This window comes from Hordeum vulgare, chromosome 3H (assembly GCF_904849725.1).
Source record: "Hordeum vulgare subsp. vulgare chromosome 3H, MorexV3_pseudomolecules_assembly, whole genome shotgun sequence".
Lineage (NCBI taxonomy): Eukaryota > Viridiplantae > Streptophyta > Magnoliopsida > Poales > Poaceae > Hordeum > Hordeum vulgare.
The window spans coordinates 231,311,918-231,330,084 of NC_058520.1; positions in this window are offsets into that span (position 1 = coordinate 231,311,918).

Consider the following 18,167-nt stretch of genomic DNA (forward strand, 5'->3'; position numbering starts at 1 on the left):
CTTATTCCTCAACTTTTTAATGCACGCTTGCTGGAATTCGTCAGATACCATTTGTCATCATGCATCCTTAATTTCTTCATACTATATGTCGTATGTATGCATGATTTACAAGACTGAGGGGGAGATCTCCATGATATAAATCATCAATGTGCATTTGCTGTGAAAAGCAAAATCCTCAAGATATGCACATCTTCAGGGGGAGTCTCTCTGAATCTTGATTTCAAATTCCTCAAATGAGTATTTACACTTCATATTTTTATCCCTTTTGAAGACTTAACCTATCATCAACCACCAAAAAGGGGGAGATTGTAAGTGCATCTAGTGCCCCTTAATGATTTTGGTGGCTTGAAGACTTATAGGTTAAGTATCTAACGTGTTCTTGAGTGTACACAGGATCTATAAGTCGCTGAGGAGTTTGAAATATTTGGTGAATATCGACCGCTAAAAATGTATATCTTCGGTTGAAGAAATTGGTCTGAAGCTGAAGAAATGAATCGCGAAGAATTTGCGATGAAATTGATATTCCTCATGAAGATATTGAAATTGAGGAATTCGGTGTGTCCTGAAGAAAATCAATCTAAAGACTTTGAAGCATGAAGATTTATCCTTTGCGTTTTATTTTCTTCACACTTGAGTAATAGGAACACCGTACTGTTAAAGGGGGTCAAACTAACACATTGGAATGAATTTCTTCATGATGCTCAACCCAAGCCTAATCCTACCAAAAGCCTCAAGTGAGGAATATGAGAGACATGAGGACTCTCACAGTTGAGGGTCCCGACCGTTATCGATAGTCGCGCCACATCATTGGTCTTATCCACACCAACGGTCATATTATTTAAGGGCATTAATGTCAAATCATGTCGGTATGCTCTGAGGCTATAAATAGCCCCCCACAACCATTAGCTGGTTGTCTGCTCCGTTAGAAACTGACACTTGTCATAAGAGCAACCCAAATTCCTCAGAGTCTTCGAGAGTAATTCATCAGTGAGGAAATACCCCAAACACCAAACCACAAACCAAAAACCAAGTGATTGAGCATCACTGAAGAAGTTGTTCCTGTGTGGGACAGAAGCCTTTTACCTTTGAGGATTGTGTATCCTCCAGACGGTTAGGCGTCATGGTCTAGAGCAATCCAGCAGTCAATTGTGGATCTCCAGGTGACCAAGTTTGTGAGGGTTTGGAAGTCTGCCCTGAAGACTTACCACGAGTGTTGGGCGAGGACTGTGTGTTCTTAGCCCAAGGAGAATACGGTAGGGACTGTGTGTCCCGGTACTATGTGTACTTTGGTTTCAATACCAAGCCGCTCCAAACCAGATGTACAACTGTCACAGCAGTTGGAACTGGGTCATCAACCACTGTCTTCACTATGAAATGGGTTCTATTTCCTCAACTCTTTATATTCCTAAGATTGTGTGTTCATGATTTTCACTGTCATTGTTTGAAGAATTTGCTGAAGACTTTCTCTAAAATTCCTCAACCCCAAATTCTTCACACAAGTTAATCCTCATCTATTTTCTGCGTGCCTCCATACTGTGCAAAATGTTTTCATATTGTTCATCCTGAAAAACTACTGTAGTGATACTTTGCACTCCTGATCCTTTGCTTTTTCCGTTGTAAGTTAGTCATTAGTGAGGAATTTCCTCAGTGATGAAATTCTAAAAATCTCCTATTCACCCCCTCTAGTCGATATAACGGACGTTCAGTAGCATTGTCCCTTCTCTCTTTTTATCTCTTTTTTTATTTTTATTTTTTTGTTTGGGCTCTTTGGCCTCTTTCCATACCTCTCTTTATTTTTTTGTGGGCAACTTTGGCCTCTTTTTTTATTTCCTCACATGGGACAATGCTCTAATAATGATGATCATCACACTTTAATTTACTCACAGCTCGAAGCTTTAGAACGATGATGACTCTATAGGAAATGCCTCCGACAATGTACCGGGATGTGCAACGATCTAGCTTGGCGTATGACGTTGAAAACATCTCGCTAGCTATCTTACGATCATTCAATGGCAATATGATAGTGACGGCACAAGTCATGAGACGGAACGGTGGGAGTTTCATGGCAATATATCTCGGAATGGCTATGAAAATGCCATAGTAGGTAGGTATGGTGGCTGTTTTGAGGAAGACATATGGTGGGTTTGTGCACCGGCGAAAGTTGCGCGGCACTAGAGAGGCTAGCAATGGTGGAAGGTGAAAGTGCATCTATACCATGGACTCACATTATTCATGAAGAACTCACATACTTGTTGCAAAAGTTTTTATGAGTAATCAAAACAAAGTGCTAGACGCATACTCCTAGGGGAAGGGTTGGTAGGTGTTAACCATCGCGCGATCCCGACCACAATACAAAGGATGACAATCAATAGATCAATTATGCTCCGACTTCCTAACATAGCGGTTCACCATACGTGCATGTTACGGGAATCACTAACTTCAACACAAGTTATTCTAGGTTCAGAACACCCTACTAACATAACTCTTAATATTACCAAATCCACGTCTCAAAACTAATTGAGAGGAATCAGACGTCTCTTTCTACTCAATGCACATGAAGATGGAGGTTTTATTGTATCCTCTTTGGGTGCCTATCACCTTTGGGACTACTTTCATGCCACAAGCCAACTACCAAGTTACGCACCGCCGTGCTCTAAAAGATCTAAGTGAAGCACATAGAGCAAAATTGTCTAGCTCAAAAGATTTAAGTGAAGCAGAATGAGTATTCTAGAAAATTCATGATGAGTGCATGCCTCTCAAAGGTGTGCATCAAGGATGATTGTGAAACAACAAAAAGAAAGGACTCCTACGATACAATATGCTCCAAGCAAAACACATATCATGTGGTGAATAAAAATATAGCTCTAAGTAATGTTACCGATGGATTGAAGACGAAAGAGGGGATGCCTTCCCGGGGCATCCCCAAGCTTAGGATTTTTGGTGTCCTTGAATTTGGCTTGGGATGCCTTGGGCATCCCCAAGCTTGAGCTCTTTCCACTCTTTATTCCATTGTCCATGAGAACATCACCCAAAACTTGAAAAATTCACAACACAAAACTTAAACAGAAACTCGTGATATCATTAGCATAAGAAAACAAACTACCAACTCTTTAGGTACTGTAGCAAACTTGATTTCTAATTATATTTGTGTTACATAACTGTATTCTCACTTTTCCATGGCTAGTACCCCCGATACTATCCATAGTTTCATCAAAACAAGCAACCAACACAACAAAAACAGAATATGTCAAAAACAAACCAGTCTGTAGCAATCTGTATACTTCGTATACTTATGGTACCTCCAAAATTCTGAAAAATTACGACAGCCTGGGAAAAAGAAACATCAACTAGAAGCAAAAAGAATCAACTCAAAAGCTCTTTCTGGATAAAAATAAAAAATAATTTCGTGAGCGAAATGTTTCTGTCTTTTTCTAGCAAGATCAAACAACCAACACCAAACTAGTCATAAAGGTTTTGCTTGGCTCAAACACAAAAAAGAAACACAAAAGACACAATCATAACAGAATTATGATGGTGTGCATGCAACAGAACAGAAAGAAAAAGATAAATTCATTGGGTTGCCTCCCAACAAGCGCTATTTTTTAACGACCTTAGCTGGGCATAAGGTGATGGAATCACGTATCATCGTCTTTGGTACTCAAACCATAAGTAGCCCTCATCATGGATTCATAAGGCAATCTTATTTTCTTTATAGGAAAATGCTCCATGCCCTTCTTTAAAGGAAATTGAAATCTAATATTCCCTTCCTTCATATCGATGATAGCACCAATAGTCCTTAGGAAAGGTCTACCAAGAATGATACGGCATGTAGGATTGCAATAAATATCAAGCACAATGAAATACACGGGTACATAGTTCCTATTTGCAATAATAAGAACATCATTGATCCTTCCCATGGGTTTCTTGATAGTAGAATCCGCAAGATGCAAATTAAGAAAACACTCCTCAATCTCATTAGAGCCCAGAACATCACATAAAGATTTTGGAATCGCGGAAACACTAGCACCCAAATCACACAAAGCATTGCATTCATAGTTTTTTATTTTGATTTTGATAGTAGGTTCCCACTCATCATGAAGCTTTCTAGGAATAGAAACTTCCAACTCAAGTTTCTCTTCAAGAGATTTTAGCATAGCATCGACGATATGATCGGTAAATGTCTTGTTTTGGCTATAAGCGTATGGAGAGTTTAGCATGGATTGCATCAAGGAAATACATTCAATCAAAGAGCAACTATCATAATTGAATTACTTGAAATCCAAAGTAGTAGTTTCATTACTACTCAAAGTTTTGATATCTTCTACACTTTCAATGCTTTTAGCATCAAGATAGATGGACTCCGAATCATTGGGGCGTTTTTCAACCAAAGTGGATTCATATCCAGCCCCATCATCATTAGGTTTGAAACTAGAAAACAAGGATTCAATGGGAGTCACAACAAGAATTTTAAGATCTTCGTGATTCTTATCACGAGAACACGCATTCTTAGGCCATTCATGTCTAGCACGAATTTGGGCGGTTCTTTGTTTGCTCACATTCATGGAAACACGCATAGATTTCAAAGTTTCATCCATATTGATCTTGGGAGGAGCACATCTAACTTTCAAAGCATCAATATCAATAGACATTCTATCAGTGCTCCTAGCCAAATCATCAATTTTGAGTAGTTTTTCCTCTATGGAGAAATTTAATATCTTTTGCGAGTTGATAAACTCTTTGATATTACTCTCTAGATCAGAGGGTAATTTATCGTAATTTCCATGAGTATTGTTGTAGGAGTTGCCAAAGTTATTGGAGGGATTACTAGGAAAAGGCCTAGGAACATAGTTTCCTCTAAAAGCATTGTTGCTGCCAAAATTATTCCTACCAACAAAATTAATGTCCGAGCTCGCATTGCTACTCTCAATCAAGGAAGACAAGGGCATATCATTAGGATCTAAAGGAGCACCTTTACTAGCAACCAATTTGATTAACTCATCCATCTTAGCACTGAACGAGTTAATTTCTTCTATAGCGTGTACCTTTTTACTAGTAGGTGACCTTTCCATGTGCCACTGAGAGTAGTTTGTCATGATATTGTCTAGGAGTTTTGTGGCTTTTCCTAATGTGATTTCCATGAACGTTCCACCTGAGGCGGAGTCCAAGATATTTCTAGAGGCAAAATTCAAACCAGCGTAGAAGATTTGTATAATCATCCAAAGACTCAAGCCATGAGCAGGATAATTTCTAATCATCAATTTCATTCTCTCCCAAGATTGTGCAACATGTTCATGATCAAGTTGCTTAAAATTCATGATATCATTACGGAGAGAGATAATCTTAGCCGGCGGAAAATACTTGGATATATAAGCATCTTTGCACTCGTTCCAAGAATCAATACTATTTTTGGGCAAATATGAAAGCCAAGTTTTTGCTCGATCTCGCAACGAGAATGGAAAAAGCTTCAATTTAATCACATCATTATCCACATATTTCTTCTTTTCCATATCGCAGAACTCAATGAAGGTATTAAGATGAGATGCGACATCTTCACTAGGATGGCCGGAGAATTGCTCTTTCATAACAAGATTCAGCAAAGCAGCATTGATTTCGTATGATTCCGCACTAGTGGCGGGAGCAATCGGAGTACTAATAAAATCATTATTATTAGTATTCGAGAATTAACAAAGTTTCGTGTTTTCAGTCATGGTGACTTCAGCAAGCAAACAAGCACATAAGCGAACAGAAAGCAAGCGAGAGAAAAGGGCGAACAAAAAGGCAAATATTTTTGTAATTTTTTTTCCAGAAGTGGGGGAGAGGAAAACGAGAGGCCAAAAAGTAAATGCAAGAGATGAGCTTGCGACACTTACTTGGATGAGCTTCACCTAGAATAATCCCTAGTGCGAGAAATTGAAACGTTGATGGGAGACTATTCTTGACTTGATCCTCCCCGGCAACGGCGCCAGAAATCCTTCTTGCTACCTCTTGAGCTTGCGTTGGTTTTTCCATTGAAGAGGAAAGGGCGATGCAGCACCGTAGCAGTAAGTATATCCCTCAGTTTTGAGAACCAATGTATCAATCTAGTAGGAGAATCAAGCCAAGTGTCCAGAGTACCTGCGCAAACACAAACAAGCTTGCACCCAACGCTATAAAGGGGTTGTTAATCCCTTCAAGATTGATTGCAAAGTGAGATCTGAAGGCGGAAAGTGCAACGAAGTAAAAGTGTAAGGCTGAAAAGATGGTGTGAAGTAGACCCGGGGGCCACAGTGTTCACTAGAGGCTTCTCTCAAAATAGCAAATATGACGATGGGTGAACAAATTACTGTCAAGCAATTGATAGAACCGCGCAAAGTCATGACGATATCTAAGGCAATGATCATACATATAGGCATCACGTCCGAGACAAGTAGAACGATACTTTCTGCATCTACTACTATTACTCCACACATCGACCGCTATCCAGCTTGCATCTAGTGTATTGAGTTCATGATGAACAGAGTAACGCCTTAAGCAAGATGACATGATGTAGAGGGATAAACTCAAACCAATGATGTAAACCCCATCTTTTTACCCTTGATGGCAACAACATGATGCATGCCTCGCTACCCCTTCTGTCACTGGGTGAGGTCACCGCACGGTATGAATCCACAACCAAGCACTTCTCCCATTGCAAGAATCATAGATCAAGTTGGCCAAACAAAACCCACAACTCGAAGAGAATTACAAGGATATGAAATCATGCATATAAGAGATTAGAAGAAACTCAAATAAGATTCATAGATAATCTGATCATAAATCCACAATTCATCGGCTCTCGACAAACACACCGCAAAAGAAGATGACATCAGATAGATCTCCATGAAGATCATGGAGAACTTTGTATTGAAGATCCAAGAGAGAGAAGAAGCTATCTAGCTACTAGCTATGGACCCGAAGGTCTATGGTGAACTACTCACGCATCATCGGAGAGGTCATGGTGTTGATGAAGAAGCCCTCCGTATCAGAATCCCCCTCCGATAGGGCACCAGAACATGCCCTAGATGGGATCTTGCGGAGACAGAAGCTTGCGGCGGCGAAAAAGTATTTTCGTGGATCTCTCGCGAAGTTTTGGATTTTTCGGGAATTTATAGGCGGAAGAGGTAGGGCAGATGAGCCATAGGGGGCCCACAAGCCTGCTAGGCGTGGCCCCACTGGCCGCACCTAGGGAGCTTGTGGCCTCCCGTGGTGGCCTCTGCCTTGGTTCTCACGCCCCCTGCATATCTTCTGTTCCAAAAAAAAAATCTTTTGGGAAGTTTTATTCCGATTGGAGTCTGTTTAGTATTCTCCTCTGAAAAGGGTCAAAAACATGGAAAAAACAAGAACTGGCACTTGACACTGAGTTAATAAGTTAGTCCCAAAAAAGATATAAAAGGCATACAAAACATCCAAAGTTTGACAAGATAATAGCATGGAACCATCAAAAATTATAGATACGTTGGAGACGTATCATGGTCCTCATGAGATAATGTTGCGAAAGAGAAAGAGATCCGCTCCAAGAAGGCCTAGGATCTGAGTACTAGAATCCCGAGTGCCAAGATGCCAAGTGCCAAAACGCCGGGTGCTCAAGTGCCGAGTACCTCAATTCCGACTGTGTGGAACCCGAATTGTGGCCAAGCGAGGTGCATAGAGCCCACGAGGAAGACTGCTAAGCAAGAAAAACAATCTTCCAAAAAATCTGGGAAGGATGTGGCTTTCCACAAAATTAAGATGACAGTGCTAGTTGCTTCAGCGTAAGTAGCAAGATCATTCTTCTTCATCATATGAATCCATGCTGCTTTTCGACTGAGTGAATTTACTAATGTTGTCCCACGACTTCGGCACTACTCATGACCCCGATCGGAATGTCTCTAAGAATGACCAGACTAAAGCTGACGCTACCACTTCCAAAGGTATTGTTTGACTTGCTCTTTGAGTTTCACCCGGATGATTTCGATGACTGATATTCGTCATTGTTGTGTGTTCCGCAAGCATGACTGGAAGTGATCCAGGTGGACGATGACAAGGTCATGGAGGAACTTGAAGAGGTTAACCTATCGAGCCCAAGGGATGGTGAGGAGGTGGTGGCCATTGCAAAGAAAATTGTGCCAAGAATTGCAAGGAGCGGATTGGGTGAATATATGATATAGGAAATTGATGTTGGCTCTATGGGTACGAGTGTTCGAGCGACAGCTCGAACTGTGCCCACGGTTTGCACTGCTTTGGTCGTTACTTCATCCGCTCTACCATCTACGCCACCCTGTCGCGTGCTCCATTCAACAAGTTCAATCTGTTAATGGTCCGAGAAGACCAAGTGGGGACGAGCAAGGAGGCGATGATACATGTGGAGCTGTTGAACATGTGCCTCAAGGAAGCATACGACGCGAGCAAAGCATTGAAGATCAATGTCTGAGTAAGTACCATTGGAATTATGGTGATATTTGAGAAAGACAATGTCACGCCCAAGATGCGACCCTATCCTCAATTTGGCACGAGGGCCTCGTCAGGGATAGAAGCGCATCTCGTCGTGTCGCAAGAATGGATATCATTACAAGTACATGTACTGAAAAGAAGAGATATATAAAAGTTGTCTTACACTCGCCACAAGCTACATCAGAGTCACATCAGTACATTACATAATCATCAAGAGTAAGAGCAGGGTCTGACTACGGACGAAAACAAACGACAAAACAAGAACGACGTCCATCCTTGCTATCCCAGGCTGCCGGGCTGGAACCCATCCTAGATCGATGAAGAAGAAGAAGAAGAAGAAGCAACTCCAAATGACAATCAACGCGCTCGCGTCAAGGAACCTTTACATGTACCTGCAACTGGTGTTGTAGTAATCTGTGAGCCACAGGGGACTCAGCAATCTCATTTCCAAAGGTATCAAGACTAGCAAAGCTTAATGGGTGAGGTATGGTTAAGTGGTGAGGTTGCAGCAGCGACTAAGCATATATTTGGTGGCTAGCTTACGAGTACCAGAAATAAGAGGGGGGAAGATCTACGCATAGCGGACGTGAACTACAGATGATCAAAGGAATGATCCTGAACACCTACCTACGTCAGTCATAACCCCACCGTGTTCTCGATCGGAGAAAGAACTCACGAACGAGACAGTCACGGTTACGCACACAGTTGGCATGTTTTAATTAAGTTAACTTCAAGTTATCTAGAACCAGTGTTAAACAAAGTTTCCACGTTGCCACATAACCGCGGGCACGGCTTTCCGAAAAGATTTAACCCTGCAGGGGTGCTCCAACTAGTCCATCACAAATTACCACGAGCCGCATAGAAATCCTCAATCACGAAGCTCGCGATCTCGTCAGATTCCCTAGTGGAAAACCTCAACTCTGAGATTACCCAAAGCATCACCGGAATCCCGATGCACAAGATATCTCGTCAAAGGTAAAACTAATCCAACAAGGCCGCCCGACGTGTCGACGATCCCGATAGGAGTCGCGTACCTTGTTCTCAGGACACGGCGGATGAGCTAGACGTCGGGATCGCTAAACCTCCGGGTGACCAGAGGGGCGCCGGACATCGCTCAGGTGGGACCAACACTCATGAGGAGCACTGGCCCGGGGGTTGATTAAATTATCCTCGGGGTCCGGAAAGTCCCTATGCAATTTATTAGGTGTTTAGGAAAATGTAGTACCAAAGTTGGGCCTTGCCAGACCAGCTTTAATCTAAAACGAATTATCAAGGGGGTCCCCATAACAACCCCGATCGTGTTAGGAGCGCTCAATTATGGAACATAACACCGGTAGCCGAAACTAAGGGAGCAAAGGTGGAACAAAACACCAGGCTAGAAAGGCCGAGCCTTCCACCTTTACCAAGTATATAGGTCCATTAAATTAAATAGCATTAATATGGTGATATAACAAGGAACCCATGTTTTCACATGGAAACAACTGCACCTGCAACTAGCAACGCTATCAACAGGGTCAAGCAAGCAATAACATAGCCAATCAGTGGTTTGCTAGGTTGAACAGGTTGAAGGTTTCATGGCAATGTTGAGAGGATGATATTTAACATGTGGTAGGCAACGAGACATAACGATAGAAGCGGTAAAACTAGCATGGCAATGATAGTAATGGTATCTGGGGAAATGATCATCTTGCCTGAGATCCCGCTTGGAAGAAGAATGACTCCGTGAAGCAGTCGAACCGATGTAGTCGAACGGGTCCTCACATCCGACACGCTTGCGGAACTCTATCGGGATGGGGAAAGCCGGAACAAGCATCAACACACGATATTCACCACACGGTGCAACAACACAAATGATGCATGAGCAGTTGAATACATGCAAGTCACGGCATGGCAAATCACACAGACAAACACTACACATTAAGTGAAGTTCAATATGCAACGAGTTGCATATTGACGAAACTCCATGTTTATTATTTAGTTCTATCCTGATTATTTACACGGCAATATTAATGTTGTCAAACATACAAGAGGTGAAGCGGAAATTAAACTACCTATCTAGGCATTTTAAGTGAGGTCGGAAATGACATATAGCACCTCCGGGACGACCTCACATGTTAATTTACAATTCTGTCCAGATCTGAACTAATGCATTTAATTAGTTGTTAAACAGAAAAACAAATAGGTTCACGTGATTCTATGCATCAAGCCAAGCAATCTACACATAAAGAACATCTCCAACGGAGCTACGGATCAAAAGTTACAAGCATCGCAAGATATGATGGCATGAATGCAATATGTGTGCAACGACGGTCACGAGCACTTCAAAACAAACAAACAGCAAGAGAACATGAAACTACAAGAGATTCTAAGAAAGTTTCATGTAGGACACGATCAAATCGGAGCTACGGTTCAAAGACTACGAGCAAGACGAGAAATGACTACAATCTGCCAAAATCAGCCACATAGCAATTTCTACGCCTCACAACTTCGGCTACCCAACCCTGATATGCTCAAGCAAGGCATGGAACGGAAGAGGGCAAGAAGCACTAATACAAACAACTAACAACAACTAGCATGGAAGCAAGGAGAACTAGGAAAAGAAGACACAAAATGGCATCTCCCGCACTATTTCAGACTTAGTGAAAATAACACCTCATGAAAGTGCAGTTTTCAGCCTGAAGGCATATTGACAGCAGCAAAATCCTAAGCTACAGGTCTCAAAATGGCATGAAACTTTACAGCATGCTATAGAAACACAAGGGGTACAACTAACTCCATTGGACCAACCTCAAAAGAGCTACAGATCAAAGGCTAGAAGCACAACAAGACAACAACAAAATAATAACAGATTCCAGACTTAGAAATATTTCAGCTCCTCTAAAACAGCACTATTTCTAGCAACTTGAGAGCAGGCAAAACACACCTAAACATGCATTTCTATTGCAACTAAAAATACCAGAGGCTAGTCTAAACATCCAAGATCAACTCACTAGTTGACAACTCCGTCAAACGACGCACGAATAAATCCTACGAATTAAACAAAAGGGCAACATAGCAAAATATCTCGCGAACTAACTTCTTTAAAAGCTAAAACTAATTGCACAGAAAAATCCATGGGATTTTTCTACCCCGGAAACATATAAAATATGTGGGGTTGGCACCACAAAATAATGCGGCACATTAATGCGAGATAAACACCTAGATACGGGAAAATAAACTACCGGCAATCCATACACGCAAAACTACAAATGACTGATCTAAAATACACGTAAAAATAGTCCCTAAAACATGGACATTTAATCTACGGGATACGGGCAGTCCGGACCGGGTCGAAAAATAAATGCGGGCACTAACCTAATGGGACAGCACGGTAAACAGTGCATTTGGCACGTTAAACTACGTCAAATAAATGTGCAAGTTCTATAAACGGGTTCTATGCGCAAACCTACACGAAAAGCATGTAAAAATCATCGTGATCCGATTTACGGATTAAAAGTTACGGGTGAAACAATATACGTTTTCTACCTGAAATGCAACTAATCGAAAAGAAAAACTATTAAGCTCTAACGGACCAAACCTAAGGCGCAACAGAAAAAAAATAACAGGGCGAGGATTAGACCTCACCTGGGGGTGGGCCTCTTGGGCCGGATGTGGACGGGAGGAGGCAGCTGGGGAGCTGGCCGACTGGGCCTTGGGCGAGCCTGGGCCGGCTGGAGCTACGCTGGCGGCGCCTGGTGGGCCTCGGCTCGAGGCGGCCCAGGGAGGAACCGCAGCGGGGGACACTCCCCGATCTGGCGCCGTTCCAGATCGAGCGAGGAGCCTGGCGGCGACGGGATCGGCGGCGCGGGGAGGCGGCGTGGTGCCGACGGCGGGGAGGCGGCGCGGTGCCGGCGGCGGGGAGGCGACGCGGGATGGAGGCAGCAGCGCATGCGACGAAGGGATGGCGGCCGCGGTTCCGGAGGCTCACCGGCGATGGCGAGCGGCGCTCCGGCTAGTGGCGCTCCAGCGAGGGTAGGGGAGGCGGCGACCGGCGAGGGGCGGCGGCGACCTCCGGCTAGGGGCGCTCGGGGCAGGGAGAGGGGAGCTCGGGCGCAGGGAGATCCATGGGGCTCGGCTAGGGTTTGCCTCGGGCCCGATGGGCTTCGGCGGGCTTGACCCGGGCTCGGGCGGGCCCGACGGCTGGAGGTGGGAGACAGGGGAGAGAGAGTGGGGGAATTAGGGTTTGGTGCGGATCCCGAGGTAGATGGTGGTAGGCCGTCTAAAAATTAGGAGGAGGGGGGTATTTATAGAGAAAAGAGGGGCTCGGTTAACCGGAATCGCGTTCCGGATCCAACCACGGGGTCGGATTCGGACGATTCCGAATGCAGGTATGGGTACGCGGCCGTGTAGAGAGGACATCCGGAGACGAGAGGGAGAACGGGCGGCGCGGCAACAAATTTTAAAACACCGACACACGTCCGACGGTAGACCGAATACGGTGCCGCTACGGTCGACCGTTCGGGTACCAGACGGACTCCGATCGCGATGAAATTCGACAGGCGGTCTAGCTATATATAAATAAAACCGCACGACAAATTCCAGCTCAGTCGGAGAAAGTTTTATACCCGCTTTAAAAACAGAGTTACGACGGTGCCGCGGGCGCGTGCGTGTGCGGTCGGGCTCAGAACGGACAACGACGAGAACCGGCAACTAACAACGGATGCAAGTTTTGAAAACTGGCGGCAACGGAGATGCCGATGCAATGCAGATGATGCATATGATGCGATGATGACACGACAAATAAAATAAGCCACACGACGAAAATGGAAAGAGAGGGGAATCTTCTGGAACGTCGGCATCGGGTTGTCACAGACAAAAACACTTGTCTTCAACGAGAGAATAAGGTCATGGGAGGTAAGATCTTGTACCCGTGTGTTTTTAACAAACATGTCTCCCCCCTTGATCCGAGTACTTCTACACATGTCCGTAAAGAGAATTCAAAAGGCTCAACAACGATATTTCTATAGGAACCATGAAGGAATCACTTGAGAACAAAGAGAAAAGGCTCTCGGAATCTTGGAAGAATGCCAAGGCAAAGGCCAAGCTGGCAGAGGATTCTCTCAAATAAAGTGAGTGGCTCAATAAATCCCATGAGGCTGTGAAAAAGACGACCTCTATCATGAAGGGGAAGATTGCCGAGTTGAAGCAAATCTTTGCTGAATGGAAAAAACTAAAGGACGAGGCAAAAGCTACATCAAAGGACAAGAAAGAGCTTGGGGACAAAATATCCTAGTTGCATCAGAAAAGGACCGAGCTTGAGCAGTTCGATAAGGCGGTTTTTCCTATGACAAGAATTGAACCAAAATGAAAACCTTCGAGTCATCAGTAAACCACGACTTGATCTTTTTGAATTGGGATGGGGGTCACGCAACTCCAATGGAATTTCCATGAAACCAATATACCGAGATAAACTATACAAACTGATATTAGTTCCACTAACCACATTGTCATCACACAAAAATTATTTAGTACCACAACGCCTCCCTTTTTTGTGCATTGATGACGAGATGGTTAGGGCATGGCGTAAAGGACAATTTTAAAAGGCTTGCCGTTCAAAAACAATTTACTTAGAGGGATGCCCCTATATGTGAATGGATAAATTGGATATGCACGATTATGCATGAAGCACACACATATGAGGCTCCTCCTAGATCAATGACTTGACATGTGATCAATCAAAAGGCAATCTATATGGTGCCTAGACCACATGCAAGGAGGTGCGGTGAGCAAGTAGTGAGACAATAGCATATATCAACTAGAACATATGCCCCACCATTGAACATTAAGATAAACATAGATCCATAGAGCAAATTATCTCGCACATAGATAAAGTAGCTCACAACCACACATAGAAAGCAAATAAGAGTGTCTCAAGCCAAATGAAACACACCAAATAGAAAAGGGGCCTTGAGATCTCAATTCAACTTCAGACGCTCCTAATAGAATACTTCCCCACTTTGTCATCAAGACAGAAAAAGTGAAAAGGCGATGCTAATGAGAAAGTAGACAAGAGGAGGCACACTCACATCATCATCATCATCATCATCATTGAAAACCCATCCTGCCATCGGGAATGAACGAGTGGTAGCCACACTATCAGTGTCCTCGAAGCCAGGACATGTCAGCTCCCTTGCAGCAGCATGCTCACTCTTCTTCTATCACTTCTCAAGCTTTGCCATGTTGATCTCCTCGATCTAATAACACTGGAAAGACTGACACATCTTGAACATGTTTCTCACTATCTTCAGAAGAGACATATTCTCCTCTCTGGTGAAGCTGGCATCTGTAGCAACCTACTTCCCTTTGCCACGCAGAATCCATGCATCGGAGGCACAACCCTCAGTGTAGGTAGCACGATCCTCAGGCCTCGGGTTGTGTTCCTTCTTGGAAGGAACATATGGTTGAGGAACAGCCGAAAGCTAGTTGGCATCAGGCTTCAGAATGGAGGTGCGGTACTCAGCAAGGTACTTGGCAGGGCCTACGGACTCAATCAATGCATGGATGAACGGATTATGGATGCATGACTTGTTCTCGTGAATACATTATGTGATCTCCTAGAACATGAAGTCCAGAGCATCAACTTTCTTTCTATCCAGCATGTATCCTCAGATTGTGAGAATCCTCGTCCTTAGGATTAAGTGTGTACCTAAGGATGGGGTGCATAGTATAGTAAGGGGGCTTCAAACGCTTGACATAATTGGTGGTAAATTACTTCCCTTGCTTGTATGCCAACACAGTCTTATCCTTGTCTCTTCTAGTCTCATGGGCATGTCCATACTTAGGGTACTTGACGATGTCCTAGACTAGGGGGTACTCACCACGTCGTCTCCCGACTAGTGAGTCGAGCCGAGGACCCCTATGATGATTCACTAATGGGCTACTTCGGGGCAGCCTATGGGTGCATACAAGGGAGATTCCACAAGACTTGGTGCACAAGACAAAGACTCCTCTAAACCCTATGCCTACCATGCATTATATGAATCGGGGCCAAGCTAGTCAATAGGCAATCTCATATTCATTACAACAATCTCGTGGTAGATACCTACTATGTACTATCCCCATATCAATACAATCAGAAGCATAACGTAGGGTATTATCTCCTTGAAAGAGCACGAACCAGGTTAAAATCATGTGTCCGTGTTACCATCGCTCCAAGACACCTAGCTTTGGACCCATACTAGGAGATATGTCCAATTTGACATGGACATTGATGCTTTCATTGAGAGCCCGTGGGTGATAGCCACAGATCGATGGGAATATAGATCAACGATCATGTCATATTTTTTGAGCTAGATTTGTTGAATATAAATTATCACTTTTGCGAAATAGTTGGGGCTGCATCGTGCTGCTTTTTTTTGAAGTAAAACTTCCACTTTGTTAATTAGAAATAATAGTTACATCATCCAAAAGAAAAGATACAATATCATTCATTGGCTCCAAGAACCATTCTATAGTGGGTGAAAATTTCGCTATCCTACCAATTTCATGAGCCACCTTATTGGCTTTCCTATTACAATGTTCAAAACTAATTTAGGGAAATCATAAAACAAAAAATAACAGTCATAAAAAACTGCCGCTACCGGTCCCGCCGATTGTCCTCCATTATTCATTATATCAAGCACTTCCATATTGTCCGAGTTTACTATCATACGATTGCAACCCGCCTTTTGTGTAAGAAATACTTCAAACTTTAGGGCCACAACTTCTAATGTTAAGACATCAGTACACCAATCAATTCTCCAGTTCCCACCAATGATGCAATTTCCCTTATTATCTCTAAGGACCACCCGCGCCGTCCCTTGGAGCAAGTCGTGATCAGAAGTATGTCTAGAGGGGGGGGGTGATTAGACTAATTGACAAGATAATTTTTTTGCCTTTTGCCAGTTTTACTTGAGAGGAAACTATGATAGTTATGACAAGTCAAATACACCCTACACATGTAGTTCTAATAGTATTGCAGGGGAAAGTAAACATGCAAGTGTAAATAGAGGAGTAAGGAAGGGAGATCAAACGCATAAGATTGACACGAATTTTTTTAGCATGGTTTTGATAGGTGGCGCTATCGTACGTCCATGTTAGTGGAGACTTCAGACCACGGATGGTAATGAATACGAGAGTCCACGGAGGGCTCCACCCACGGAGGGTCCACAAAGAAGCGGCCTTGTCTATCCCACCACGGCTTCCGTCCACGGATGACTAGCCTTACTCACGATAGATCTTCATGAAGTAGGCGATCTCCTTGGCCTTACAAACATCTTGGTTCAACTCCACAACACGAAGTAGGAGGCTCCCAAGCGACACCTAACCAATCTAGGAGGCACCATCATCCAAAAGGTAATAGATGGGGTAGATCAGTGAACTCCTTGCTCTGGTGATTCTAAAGATAGTCTTCTCAACACAAATCTCTCTCCCACAAAATATGCATGGGTAGGAGAGGTTGATTTGGTGGAAAGCAGTTTGGGGAGGCTAGAGATCAAGATTCAAATGATTGGATTGGAATATCTCGAAAAGAAGGGTAAATTTGTGATACCCAAGCTGTAGTAGGAGTAAACTTGTTGAGCCTTGCGGTATAATTAATTCCTGGACAACTTGCATGTGAACTTGCACAACTTTTGACTTAAGACCACAAATGATGCACCATTTTTGATATGGTCTTGATATGGTCCTCATGAGAGAATGTTGTGAAAGAGAAAGAGATCTCCTCCAAGAAGGCCTAGGATCCGAGTACTAGAATCCCGAGTGCCAAGACGCCAAGTGTTCAAGTGCCAAGTGCCAAAACGCCGGGTGCTCAAGTGCCGAGTACCTCAATTCCGACTGTGTGGAACGGGAAGTGTGGCCGAGCTAGGTGCATAGAGCCCACGAGGAAGGCCGCTAAGCAAGAAAAATAATCATCCAAAAAATCACGGAAGGATGTGGCTTTCCACAAAATTAAGCTGATCGTGCTAGTTGCTTCAACGTAAGTAGCAAGGTCATTTTTCTTCATCATATGAATCCATGCCGCTTTTCGATTGAGTGAATTTGTTAATGTTGTCCCGCGACTTCGGCAACTACTCATGACCCCTATCGGAATGTCTCTAAGAAGGACCAGACTAAAGTTGATGCTACCACTTCCAAAGGTATTGTTTGACTTGCTCTTTGAGTTTCACCCGGATGATTTCGATGACTGATGTCCGTCATTGTTGTGTGTTCTGCAAGCATGAATGGAAGTGATCCAGGTGGACGATAACAAGGTCATGGAGGAACGTGAAGAGGTTACCTATCAAGCCCAAGGGGTGGTGAGGAGGTGGTAGCCACTATAGAGAAAATTGTGCCAAGTTCCAAGGAGCGGACTGGGTGAATATCCGATACAGGAAATTGATGTTGGCTCTATGGGTACGAGTGTTCGAGCGACAGCTCGAACTGTGCCCACGGTTTGCACTGCTTTGGTGGTTACTTCATCCGCTCTGCCATCTACGCCACCATGTCACATGCTCCATTCAACATGTTCAATCTGTTAATGGTCCGAGAAGACCAAGTGGGGACAAGCAAGAAGGCAATGATCCAGGTGGAGTTGATGAACATGTGCCTCAAGGAAGCATACGACGCCAGCAAAGCATTGAAAATCAATGTCCGAGTAAGTACCATTGGAATTATTTTTTCCTTTTCATGGGGGCACGCTGATTGCACCCGCTGGGTGTACT